The sequence below is a fragment of the Micromys minutus genome (genome assembly GCF_963924665.1).
Source record: "Micromys minutus genome assembly, chromosome: 31".
Classification (NCBI taxonomy): Eukaryota; Metazoa; Chordata; class Mammalia; order Rodentia; family Muridae; genus Micromys; species Micromys minutus.
The window spans coordinates 27179333-27193083 of NC_137966.1; the positions used below are offsets into that span (position 1 = coordinate 27179333).

Sequence of the window (13751 nt, forward strand, 5' to 3'; positions counted from 1 at the left end):
TCTGTGCCTTTTAGTTGTTTGTCACCTTTGTGGGTCCTGACTGGTTCCATCTTTTTCTCTTCTCAGGATAAAATTGTTCTTTGTCACCCGACTCTTTGTTCATAGTGTTTCCAAGAGGCAGCCTCTGTGCTTCATCCTCCCGACACAGTTCCTCTCCACATCCTGGCTTTAGTGTATTTACTGTGTAAATTACAACCCTTTTGCCTAAGTTTATAAATGCACAACACCGAATTTTCTGTAATGCCATGAGCCTTCAGATAATAAGCACCGGAGTTTGAAGTCTGACCTTTGAACTCGGGTGTGCACCCTTTCTTCTCTGGTTACTGGTCCCTTTTAGCACAGATCTGGCAGAAGACTTGTGTGTGCCCAGCAGCAGTCTGCTGAACCGTCCTTGCTGTGCCCTGCACTAGACGGTTGCGTGCAGCACATGGTGATTGCAGCGGTGAGCATGAGAACAGCTGAGCCATGACTCTGGCTCTGCCCCTAGATAACGATCTCTGCTCATTTGAGAGCAGTGTCAAAGAGCATCTTCTAGTGAGAATAGATCGTGTCATAATTCTGGAGTATAAACGGTATACAACTTTGATAAAGTCCTCAAGATTCTCAATTCAGTTTTATAGTACAAGAATAATATATTTATGGAAATACACTTGACATGACTTTTGTTTTAGGTTTTTGAGGTAAGATCACAAATGCAGACCAAGTTGGCCTTGAACTGGTAGCAGTCCTCCATGTACTTTACATGGGACAACAGCTGTACCCTACACCTGGCTTGCCACTGTAATAATAATTAATAATTAGATGAATTATGTACAGACACGATCATTTGAACTTCTTTCTTAATTTGGCTACTTATTGTGCCATTCATTATAGTCTGACCAGTAATAAAATAGAACGTTTTTTAAACTTTAAACAAAATTTTATTACACAAAGGTTGTCACATAATTGGATACTTCTCTATGTTGTACACCATCATTTCTGCCCTCCACGGAAAGGCTGTTTCTGAACTCCTCATGTGGTGACAGCGCTGCAGTCCTGATGCTGACACAACAGTAGAGATGCTTCAGTGATTTAAGCTGAAAGCTTGACATGGTGTATGGCTCTTAAACCCAGCATCAGGAATGTTCAAATGTATTTATTCAAAAATATAAAATAAGTTATCTGTAGGCATGGACAATGACAGCAGTAAACCATTATATATTATCAAAGGAAACCAGTAACTGATGGTTACAGTGATCAGCCAGTCTTGTTTTTAGTTATTTTCTTCAGGTGACTTCTCTGAAGTTATCGTTGAGAAACCTGCCTTGAGTTTCCTATCACAGTCCATTGATAAGGGCAAAGCACTACTCTAGGAATTAAAACATGACACCTCCCATAGCCCCCCCCCCCCCATTGCTCCCATTGCATCCATTCCAGGGTCCTTCTCTTCTTTAGGAATTTCTGTCACTACAGCTTCAGCTGTAGTTAGCAAGGAGGCCACAACAGCAGCATCCAGTAAAGCAGTTCTTACTACCTTTGTTGGATCAATTAATCCCCTTTCCACCACGTTCACAAAGTCTCCAAGCATGGCATCATAACCATCTTCTGAGGAACTCTGCGGAATTTTCTCATCTATCAATGATCCTCCAACACCTGCATTCTTAGCAATCATCATTTCAGGAATTTCAAGTGCTATTTTAATCATTTCTATGCCTATCTTCTGATCTTCATTAGCAAGCTTTGGTAAATCCAAGGCTGGAATGCACCGAAGCAGAGTGCAGCCCCCTCCTAGAACAATGCCTCTTCAACAGCTGCTCTTGTAGCACTGAGAGCATCTGTAACTCTGTCTTTCTCTTCATTCACTTCCACATCACTGTCCCTCCAACCTTCAACACAGCAACTCCATCTGAAAGTTTAGCAAGCCGCTCGTTCAGCTTTTCCTTTTCATGTTCATTAGTTGTGATGTCTAGCTGCTCAGTAATTTTTTGAATGCCTTTTTAAATGTGAGCCTTGTCACCTTTTCCTTTCAATAGCATGGCATTATCTTTGGTGACAATGACCTTTCTAACTTTTCCTATGTCATGAGCTTGAACTTTTTCAAGATTAGGATTCAACCCCTCTTCTCCAAACTCCACCCCACCATTAGCAATAGTCATATCTTCAAGCTGGTTCTTTCTATTGTCCTCAAAACCTTGAGCTTTGACTGCTACAACCTGAAGACCATCTTTAAGCTTGTTTAAAACCTGTGTGCTTAGAGCTTCTCCATCAACATCTTCAGTGATTATGACCAAGGGCTTCTGATGAGCACTGGCAATTTCAAGAGCAGGTACAATGGACTGAACACTAGAAATGTTCTTCTCCTCAATGAAACATATGCATCTTGGAATTCACATTTTTGACCTTTTGATGTGTTAATAAAATACGAGGAAATATATCCTCTATCAAACTTTATACCTTAATAAGTTCTAGCTCATCATTCAGGGTTTTTCCTCTTTCACTGTGATGACAACTTTTCTTCCAACCCAGAAATGATGTTCCCAATGTCTTTGACTCCATTTGCAGAAATTGTGGCCACCTGATCAATTTCTTCAGCTTTAGATTATTTTTTAGATTTATTTAGATTATTATTTCTTAAGTTCAGCATTTACAGCATTAACAGCCAACATCACACTTCTCTGGATTTCCACTGGATTAGCTCCTTTGCTGATCTTCTCAAAGCCTCCTTGGCAATAGATTGTGCCAAAGCAGTGGTGGTGGTGGTGCCATTCCCAACCTCTTCTTTTGTGTTATTGGCAACATTCTAAACAAGTTTAGCTCTGATATTTTTGTATTTATCCTTTAAATCAATTGACTTTGTGACAGTGACCCCATCTTTTGTTTCTTTGGGACTTCCCCAGCTGTGTTCAATAATCACTGTACTTCCCTTTGGCCCCATTGTAACAGCTACAGTTAAAAGGTCTACACCTTGGGGCATTAAGGCTTGAGCATCCGCACCAAGCTTTACATTTTTGGCATAGACCCTAGTGAGATGAGGAGCCAGTGCCCAGAACACTGGCCTCATCTGGTAAAGGACTGTGGGTAGTTGAAGCATTTATGATGGGCAGTGGTGGGAGAGCATGAGGTGAGGCAGGCCATCTGTGGTGAGTGAGCTAAAATAGAACTTTGCATGTTAACAATAAAAGCAGAACAGCTTTTGTTAAATGATAGTATGACTTCTTACCTTCTTTCTGGCTAAGTTGCTTTACAAATTAAATTCTAGGCTTTGGGAAACATTGGAAATTTGGGAATGTCATAATAAGTGCTTTGCTACTATATTTTTAATGCCAAAATGTAGTGAACATCATAGATACAGATTAATTTGTAAGTTTTGCTTAGAGGTTTCTTACATTCATGAAAGAATTTCAAACCAGTTTTTGGAAACACAAAGCAGAGCTAAGGTCTTCCTTGGTGCCTCTTCCTCCTCTTGGCATTTACACACAGATCAGCTTGCAGTTTGTTTATAACTGACAGGTTTAATTTTTCTACCTAGCTCTTTGGACTCTCTGACTCTCATTGAGTCTATAATGGCTAGCCCACAGTAAGTGTTCAGTAAATTCATATTGAATAAAGTTAGATGAAATGAATTGACTTGCTTGTTGCCAGTCCTTATGGCCCACTGTTCTGGTGCTTCAGCATGTCCCAGGTTTCCTCGTTTCTAAAACACAAGCCTTACTTGCTATTTGTGTGCACAGTAAGGGGCAGACACTGCGCAGAGCACATCTGCAAAGCCCTGTGCAGTGGGTCTAGGTTCCGCTTGGTACAGAAGGCTTGAATGGCAAGGACTTTACCCACTAAGCTAGCCCAGCAGCTTGTTTCTTTGTTTCTTTCTTTGAAGCTGTTTTGATATGTATTTAAATCCATTGTGTAGCCCAGGTTAGCTTTGATCCTTCTGCCCCATACAAGTGTTAGGAAAACAGACAAGTGCCACTGTGCCTGGACCTTTACCCCATTCCCACAGATGTGCTTCTGTTCTCCAAGGCTTCAGTCCTTCCGCCTGGAAACTTTGCTTATTGTTCTCCTTAACACAACCTTTTCTACTAAGCCCTCTCTCTATTCATTAGTTCTCTGAGTGGCCCTATAAAAGCAACTTAGCCAGACAAGGTGCCACATCCTTGCAATTCCAGGGTCAGATGACTGAAGCAGAAACAGTCTTGGCTGCATAATCAAGAGACCCTGTCTCCAGAACAACAAACAGCATGTACTCCTCCATCCTCAGAAAAACTCATAACTCTCTGTTACTCATGTACTCTCTGTTAATGATTTACTCTCTTTAGTTTATTTCATGTTATGTTATATCTTAGCTAAGCAGCCACGTGGGATTCACAACCTTCAAAGTTAAAAAGTGTTAATCCTGTTGGAGAGCATACCTAGAAAGTCTTATTAGTGACACCTTCTACTTGCTCATGTGTATTGGTAATCACTATACAACATTCCGATTACTTGCTTTAGTACAAATTTTCAATATGACTTTAGGACAGTTTTTTTTCAATCTTCTTTGGACTGTGGAAGTATGTCTTTGGAGAAATGTCAGTTTGGGAAACAGCCATGTTGCTTCATGGATGCTTGTTAAATAATCTAGCCTCTGTTCTTTGCTGCTTTTGTCTAAAGTGAGTATGGGTCAACAAATGAAGATCTATTTTTTCTAGTTTTTGTCCCATGCTGATCAGTAGCAAGAGAACTGGAAGTAACTGCAGGTGGTCTCTGAGTGCTGAGCTCTTGTGTGTACTGAGATCTCCATTTTTATTTCAGAGCACATGTGCACTGTGGTTTACTTTGATGACTGCATGTCCATACACCAGTGTAAGATATCCTGTGAGTCTATGGGAGCATCCAAATATCGCTGGTTTCATAACGCCTGCTGTGAGTGCATCGGTCCAGAGTGCATTGACTATGGTAGTAAAACTGTCAAGTGTATGAACTGCATGTTATAAAGAGGGAGAAGAAATGCAGACAAAGCAGTTTAGTTACCAGGAGGACGTGCAAACTTCTCAGTAAGTCATGAAGTGTGCAGAAATCATGAGTCTAGTATGCTAGGAGTGTGTTAAATTCTATTATTGTAACTGCTTTTTATGTTTGATGCCTATTAGCATATGTTTTTCCATTGGATTCAGGAGAACTTGTATAACATGAGAATCTGGTTCAGAGGAGTCCTAGAAAGATCTACCTTCTGACAGGAAGTGCTGTTTTCTTCCAGCTTTCCAAACGCCTTTTGTATTGAGTGTGATAGCACAAACCTGGTACATGAGTGTGGGTCTCACCTGCCAGTTCTAGGACAACAGGACCCATAGTCACCTCTCTTCATTGTTCTTTGGCTGGCTTATCTTGTTTATATGAGTAAATACTGCAGTTTATAATTCTAACAACGCTTATCAAGCCACGCTAAAAGCTTAATTTCAAACCTTTATATTGGTTTTAGAAAGTAAATGTTTACTATGTTTTACAACAGAAAAATTTTACTTAGAGCCAGCGAGCTGACTCAGTTGGATAAAGGTGCTTTCTACCAAGCTTGATGATCTGCTCCAGAGCCCATATAGTGGAAGAAAAGAACCAAATTTGTCCTCTGACATGTCACGCGCCCATGCTTCCCGCTGATGGGAACAGGCGTGCAACAAACAAACAGATTCTTCTGCGGATAACCTTTATTGTACAGCACTCTGAGCAGGGGACTTCTTGAGCAGGAAACTTCTCTCTGAGCCGAGGACTCCCTACCGGGGTCTACTGTCTAGGCGACCTCTCACGTGCAGTCTCCCACGTGTGATCTCTCTGCCCAGTCTCTCTCCACGTGGGATCTCCCGAAATCTCTCCTATCAGGTCTCTCTCCACGTGGTATCTCTCTGCCATCTCTCCACGTGGGGTCTCCCGCAATCTCTCCACTATCTCCCTCTCCATGTGAGGGAGAAATGGACTGCTATATATGCCTAGGAGACTCGTGTCGCTACCTGATTGGTGCGCCCTCCAGTAACTCAATGGTATGCCCCGAGAGCGGGCTATGACGTATGTGGCACATGCGCATTAAGTCTCTTGGCTGGGCAACAGCTCTGTTTGCTGAGTTCTCGGCGGGAAGCCGGCGCCATGTTTGGGTGTGGCACAAACGGCTCCCTACAGTGACATGCTTGCAGGTGTGCATGTGTGTACATACACATAAATAACTAAATGTTTTTAAAAATTGTGAACCTCTTACATGGTGATTTCGAGATCATGCCCCCTCCCCCACCCGTAGTGCTGATGTGGTGATGTGCCAAGTCATCACTATTCATCAGTATAGTAGAGTTGCCTCTACCAAGAATTTCATGGCATACCTTTGACATTTCATCAAGTGCACTTCGGGGGACCTGGGTCAAGTAGTAGGCAGGTAAAAGCAGTGGGACTGTAGGTGATGCCACACAAGGTTCCATGTAGAGCACCAGGAAGCAGCTGTCCCTTTCCAGGTTCACAGCACAGCTGAATGTGAGGCCGAAGGAGAGGCTCTGGATCAGCACTAGCAAAACAGCCCGAGTTTCCAACATGGGTGAGATTGGAGAGAGTTGAAGAAGGATCTACAGACATGGACAGAGAAGGGCAGAAATGTTTGGAATGCCTAGAGGGTCTTCCTTAAAACCATTTATAATCACTGGCTTTGTTACTTTGTAATTGTTGGGATTCTGTAAACCCCACCTCTCAGTTACCTAGCAACAGCCAGGTATACCCCACCCCTCAATTACCCAGCAGTGGCCAGGTATGCTCCGCCCCAGTGACCTGACACTATAAAAGGAGCTGCTTGACCCCTCCTCTCTCTCTTGGCCTCTCCTGCCCTTGTGCTCTTGCACCCTTGCTCTCCCATTTCCCTTCCCCCCTCTCTCCCACGTGCTCATGGCCGGCCTCTACTCCTCTACTTCTCTCTCTGCCTCTACCACCCTCTTAACTCTCCCATGACCTGAATAAACTCTATTCCGTACTATACTGTTGTGTGGCTGGTCCCTCAGGGAAGGGATTCCCAACATGGACCTCCCAGAGGCATCTCCCCTGCCCTCAGGCCTCGCCGCACCTCTATGGGCCATATGCCCCCCACTCTCTTCATCCTTCCCCTAACATTGGTGCCGTGACTCGGATCGTTATCCTTTCACAACATTGGTGCCCTGTGACTTTTCCTTTCATTGGTGCCCCGTCATCTTTTCCTTACAGTAATACTGAAAGACCCCCCTCCTGCTTTAGCTGCAGTAATGCCATTTCGTGCTAGGCCCAGAGCAGGCAGGGATAAAAAATAATACTGAAACAAAAGTGAGCCAGAGGACAGCCCAGTCTCTGTCAGAACAAAAATATCTGCAGTTGACCACCTGGACCAAAGCAAGGACGAAAAACAACTCCTTGTCCCAAAGGAGGGGCCAAGGCCGCCCTCCTCTTCTGAGAACTTGGGTCTGTAAGGCTGTGCAGGCTAGGTCGGGGTCCCAGGTGGCCAGATACCGGTGGGCGACCAGCTAGCAATAGACAAAGAACAGAAGACATTCAGACAAGCCCAGCTTTCAGATAAGCTGCAGCCCCCGACTAGAACCAAGAGTTGTGTCCTTGGAGCCATATGTCTGCCATAGTTCCCACACTTAGATAAGCCCAAGGCAACTATTCTCAGGAGCTGCAGCCCCAGCTGGTATCAGGAGCTGTTTCCTTGGAGCCATGTCCTTGGGCTCACCCCCTGGCCACATTTAAACTAACCAATTAAAACCCTGTTCCTATGCTTCTGCTTCTGTACCTTGCTTCTGCCCCCCAAGCCCTATAAAAAGGGGACTGCCCCTTTGTCCGGCGCACAAGTCCTCTGAGAGACTGTGTGCCCACAGGTACCTGTGTAAATAAACCTCTTGCTACTTGCATCCGAAGTGAGTGGTCTCGCTGCTCCTCGGGAGGGGTCTCTTCAGACGGAAGATACCCTCCGGGGGTCTTTCAATACTACATTTGTTTTATGGATATCTGAATCTAAATACGTATCATATTTTAAGAAGCTGTATTTCTGAAATTACAGAGGAAATCTGTTTAGTATGTTTACTCCTAGCATATTACAGAATTACCTAGTTAACTTCTTATATAGTGTTTCCATAGAGACACGCTTCAATACTACATACCCTTTACAGTAATCAAATCCTCACCTTCAAGCATGAATCTAAAACAAATATTTATAATACACAGACTCAGTTTTATAGAATTGCTGTTTTCTCTGGTGCATATTTGAATTAAAAGTAACTTTTTAGGAATAATCTTTATATGTCTACATATTTTAGTGCATAAAATAGAAAATGTTCTTAAGCACATTTTATATTTTTATTTGAATAAGCTCATTTGTGGTATCATGGCTATCGATTACAAACAGAGTGCTCTTTCCAATACTGTTGGACACTCACAGTGCTCCAGCCTTCCGGCTTTTACCCAGAGTGCCTTGGGAAAAATTCAGCCCCTTCCTTCTTAGCTCCCACAGGGCTGTGGGTTTTCTTGAAATCAGGAGGAGTTTGAAGGACCACAGCCAGCTGTGCTATTTCAGCTGCTGATTCTCAAGAAAGTTTAACTGGGACAGAGGAATGCTTTAATGGTTTCTGGCACTTTGTCCTGTGTTTTCTTTGTTTTTGTTGTTACTGTCATGGTTTGGTTTGGTTTTGAGACAGGATCTCTCTGCAGCCTAGCTGGCCTCAAATTTGCTGTGTAGACCAAGCTGGTTATCCTGTTTTTTTAATGATGGCTATAAACATTGTTAAACTATGTCCCCATCTTTTAAAAAACTTTTCATTATTAAAATTTAAAATATAGTGTGTCTTTTTTTTACATACATTGTCTATGAACAATTTTTATACCATTTGCTTTAACTTTTTATTGCCCTGTTTTTCCCATTAGAAATGATCCTCCCTGAGATAGATTTTATATTCAAATTGTATTTCTCCTGGTTTGCGAAGGCCTTGAAGGAATAGCAGCCATTACCTGACAGGCTTTGAGAGCCAAGGGTTGTGTGCATACTTGTGCGCCCACCACAGAGAGGCTGAACAAGATGATAAGAGGATCAAGCCTGGCCCAGAGTCCATAGTAAAACACTGCCTCAGAAAGCACAAGTCCTGTACTCAGTGTTTTGAGTAGTGTTTTGTTTGTTTGTTTTTAATAAATTGAAATAAATATGTCAGAAGCTATCAGCCTCGCTAAGTCTGGACCTTTCATCCCATTCTAGCAATTACACTCCTTACTGAAGAGCTTGTAATAGTTACATTTCCTTCTCAACAAAAAGTTATCTTCTTTTCTTATATCCATATCCAAAACCACTAGATTTTAAGGCTGAGGTGAAGCCTGGTCATGGGTCTCTCACCTGTCACGGTGCAGCCCTGCTTCCACCCTGAGCACCTACAAGAGACAAACACTAGCTTGTGAATCAGAGGTTGTTACTAAATTCATTTGCATATATTTCCCTATAGTAAAACACGGGCTTATGGGCAGGTTGGTCTCATAACATTTATGAGAAAACAATGTTTTTCCCATAATATTTAATTAGGACTATAGCTTATTCATAATTAAGGTGCAAAAGTGAAACAAATTCAAGTAATGTGTACACTTTACACAGGATGCTGTGAATGGGTATTCATACCAACTTGTAAAGTTTCAGAAAAAAACATTGTTATTAGCCTATTTGAACAAATATTTGTAATTTTAAAAAGGCATTGAAATAGAAAAGAAGAAAGTAAAACTCTGGAAAATGAGACACCGAGAATGGGCTACATACGGTTTAAAGGTCTTTACTTAGAAAGCATCTTTTAAAGACTTTAAAGACGTTCATTTCCAGAAGTCTATATTCATTCATTTAACATGACTGACAACTTATATATGTAATTGTGTATATTTTTGTTCATTGTCTCTGTAATGAAAACAGGTATTTTAATAAAAACCAGAAATGACTGTGAGTCCTGTTTTTTATTAATTTCAGCAGAGAACTCTAGCACTCTTCCCTTGGAGGATGTCCCCACAGACTCCACTGGACTCATACAAGTGTGACAGCATCTGCCTTTGAGTGATCTAGCAGACAGACCTGACAGGAGTGTCATGTGACAGGCACCCAGGGCAACCATGAATGAGCCCCAGCACACTTGGAGATGCTGATGTGGAATTGCTCAGTCCTGATAGGATTGGCAGAGGAGTGGGTGTGAAAGGTGACGTCCCAGCTCTCCCATAGCAGCTGTCATGCCATCTCACTGTCATATGGCTGTGTAGAGACACCACAGCCAAGGCAGCTTATGAAGAAAGCACTTGATTGAAGGCTCACTTTACAGTTCAGAGGGTAGTCCCTGGTCATCATGGTGGGGATGGGACCCTCGGTAGGCAGGCATGGTCTGGAGCAGGTAGCAGAACGTTGATTCATAGACTTAGCATATCGGATGTCATGATAGAAACACCATTCAGGCCTTGAAGCTCATTACATAGCAACACCTTCTACCAAAAACCAGAGCAAAGATCTAGCCCCCCCCCCCACCCCTTGCTAAAGCAGGATCGAAGGCTATGTCAGCATCCTAGGATGTGGTTGGGAAAACCCTTGAGTGAGATTCCTGTAGTACTAACCCTTCAGCTTTGCTTCTTTGGTTCTGCTTCATTTAAATGTGCCAAACAGATTCTTGTGAATAAAAATAAAAAGGCCTGGGAATCACAGCTTGGGCAAGTTCTCTTGCAGCCACAGGCCTGCTGGGAGCTGACAGAATTAAGAAATTTTCTTAGCTTGAGTAACACCATTTTACATAGATCTCAGCCTAGGTTTTTTGTTTTTGGGTTTTTTTTTTTTTTTTTCTCTCACAGTAAAGGCCTTTTTTCAGAAATTAGGTGATCTCACTTTGGTCAGGTAGCTAGCCGAGTAGAACGATCACCCAGGCAACAGATTCTGCTTGGCCTAACATTCCCTCTTACACCTAGGTTGTACCCCTCCTCAAGCAATTCTCCACAAAGGATATTGTGAAAAGTCCTTTAGCTGAAAAGTTTCCTTAATTCTATGCCTTACTTTCCCATGCCTTATTTCCTTCTTCTACCTGTATAAAACTAGCATGTGAAAAAATAAAAATATTTCAGCTTGATCAGACCACCTGTCTTGCTGTTCTTTGCATCCCTTGTTCCCCCATTCTCTCCCAGGTGATCCCAGGTTCCTGTTGACTGTCCCACCGGTCGGAGCCACAGGCCAACAGTAGATACTTTCTATTTGACTTTTGGAGTGTCCCATTGGTAATCTCTGGTGGTGCAATTTTGTAGAATCAGCAGGCAGAGTGATAGAGATTTGGCCTGTTGTAGACCCCAGTGACACACCTCCTCCTATAACACCACACCTCCTAATCCTTTCTAAGTAATCCCTCAACTGGGAACAAAACATTCAGATATATGAGCCCCAAAAGGCCATTCTCATTCAAACCATCATACGTAGTAAAATGTATGCCACGTCAGAGAACATGTGAGTGTTATAGATTGGTGTGTAGAGGATGTTGTACTGAAGAGAGAAGATGAGAAAATAGGGCTGGGAGATAGAGATTAAGAAAAGACAGGATCCTTGTTAGGAAAGTTGTTCCAGTGGCAGACAGTCATGCAGAGGGTTAGGGCTGAGATGCAAAGTTAGAGGCCACACCTGAAGCCTGGATGCTCAGACACCCAGGTGGCAGGACAGTGCCAGGTGCACCTATCCCTTCAAGCAGCTGGCAGGTATGATGGTGTACACCTTTAATCCCAACACTGTCAAGGCAAGAGAATTTCTGAGTTCAAAGCCAGCATGGTCCTCATAGCAAGTTCCATGTATTCCATGTATTAAGACTCCCCCCCCCCCAACATGTCTGTCACATCAAACTGATTGTGTTACGAATATTAAAAAAACAACTTTGTACTAACTGCTTCTTTAAATTCTATTAGTTCTCCTGCTGTGATCTTTGGAGCCCAGCACCGACCCCCGCCCACCTGTGCTGTTGCATACCTAGCTGTTCCTCCTGTGCCCTCGAACCCCTTGTTTCCCAGCCTCTGGCGGCCACAGCGCCCCTCCACGGCCTCTGTATGTACATACAGTGCTTGTTTTCAGAGTCCAGCTCATCAACATTAATATTCCTTTGCACTCGTGGAGATGCAGACTCAGTTTCCTATGTGGCTGAGTAGTACTGAGAATGTATACTCTTCCTATATCCAGTCACCCACAGAGCTGTTCAAAGGCAGCAGGCCTGGTACTCTATTACCAGGGGGTAGGAGTTGTAAAAAAGTTGGGGGGTCTTTTAGGAATTGTGGGCCTTTAACATTTGATTTTTTTTCTAACCAATAAAAGGCAAATTCATTTTACCCAATATTCACCAAAAATTATGGGAGGCCATAGTTTTGGCCTAAGCTTCTGTAGCAATAAGCAGAAAAAAATAGTCTCTCACACCCCATGTCTCAGAATCAAACCTGAAGGAAGCTGGTAAATCCCTTGAGAGACCAGTTTTTCTTGCAAAAGCAGACTCTACTCTATAATAAAGGCCACCTTCTTTAATCTTCACTAAAAAATAACTAGATGCAGCAGATTGTAACAAGTCAAGATTTTTTTCCTATGCCATTTCCTTACTTTAAATTTGCAAAGCCCATTCATTGTTTTGGTGGGAGTTTTCAATGTTTTGTAGATGATACACCATGATTGATAGAAACCTAGTAAAAGTTGATTAGATCTGTGACACAAACTATTACAGTGTCATCTTTGACTCATTTAATTTTTGAGGAAGTCTGATTTTATTTTCTAGTTTGGTCTTAAACTTCTTGGCTCAAGTGGCCTCCTTGAGTCACTAGGCCTAGAAGCATAAGCCACCATCTCCTTTTAACTTGCAGTTTTGGCTTTGGAGATGTGTGAGTTTAGAGGTACACAGAGAAAGCCTCCTTTTCCCTGATGACACTGGGAGCTGGGGAGTTCTCAGGCTGGATCTTGGGAAACTGGAGCTCCTATCTGTTGGCCAGAGAGACAAAACTTCCCCTTACTAGATTTTGAGGAGCCACTAAGGCACTAGTCATAGTCACTGAACTATATACCAAGATGATTATGTGACACATGGCCTGTCTCTTTATCTTCTTGGTGAAGCCTTCTCTATCTGACACACCTGTGAATGTAGTGCTTGTCCACTTCTCCAGTAAATAGGAAGGCCTTTGTGTCCCTGGGCCTCAGAAAGCCTAGAGTTACCCTGTGGGAAGTCAGAACAAAGGTGGACAACCAGGCTTTTGTTTTTCAGAAGAGGCGAGAACTGGGAGCTAGGAAGAAATCTCATCTCTGTGGCTCCACCTCAACGTGCTCACATGTTCTCTCCAGTAACCTGGCTGTGGCTTGCAGGCAGGAATTTCTCCAATCTGCTGTGTTGCCCTTTCTCAGGGAAGTCCCCTTCTGGAAACAGTGGCAGCTCAGCCTAGTGAATTCCCAGATAGGTGATAGAGTCTTTTAGCTGACATTGGTCAGATTTTACCTGATTTAAAGAAAGCATTAAGACAAGCTGTTGCCACTCTGGCTTGCAGGGTTGTATGTTTGTCCCCATCACTGCTGGGAGCCATATAGGAAAGGCTAAAGGCAAATGAGTACATTTTCTGGAGATGGTCCACTGTTGTTTTTTTTTGTTTGTTTGTTTTTTGTTTTTTTTTTTTTTGTTTGTTTGTTTTTTTTACATGGCCTAGGAAGGGTGAGCTCTGAGAGGCAAGGTCCTAAGGGACTTCATCTCAGGATTGTTTCTCACTGCTGATACGCCTTTTCCTGTCACTGTGGCATAACTGGATGA

At 42.8% G+C, this 13751-nt stretch overlaps 1 pseudogene across 1 annotated transcript; it reads right to left on the reverse strand.

Annotated features, from left to right (window-relative positions):
* Positions 1-1355: 1355 nt before the first annotated feature.
* Positions 1356-3070, reverse strand: LOC308440430 (60 kDa heat shock protein, mitochondrial-like; annotated as a pseudogene). The gene has a single exon. The product of its transcript is annotated as a 60 kDa heat shock protein, mitochondrial-like (transcript).
* Positions 3071-13751: the final 10681 nt, after the last annotated feature.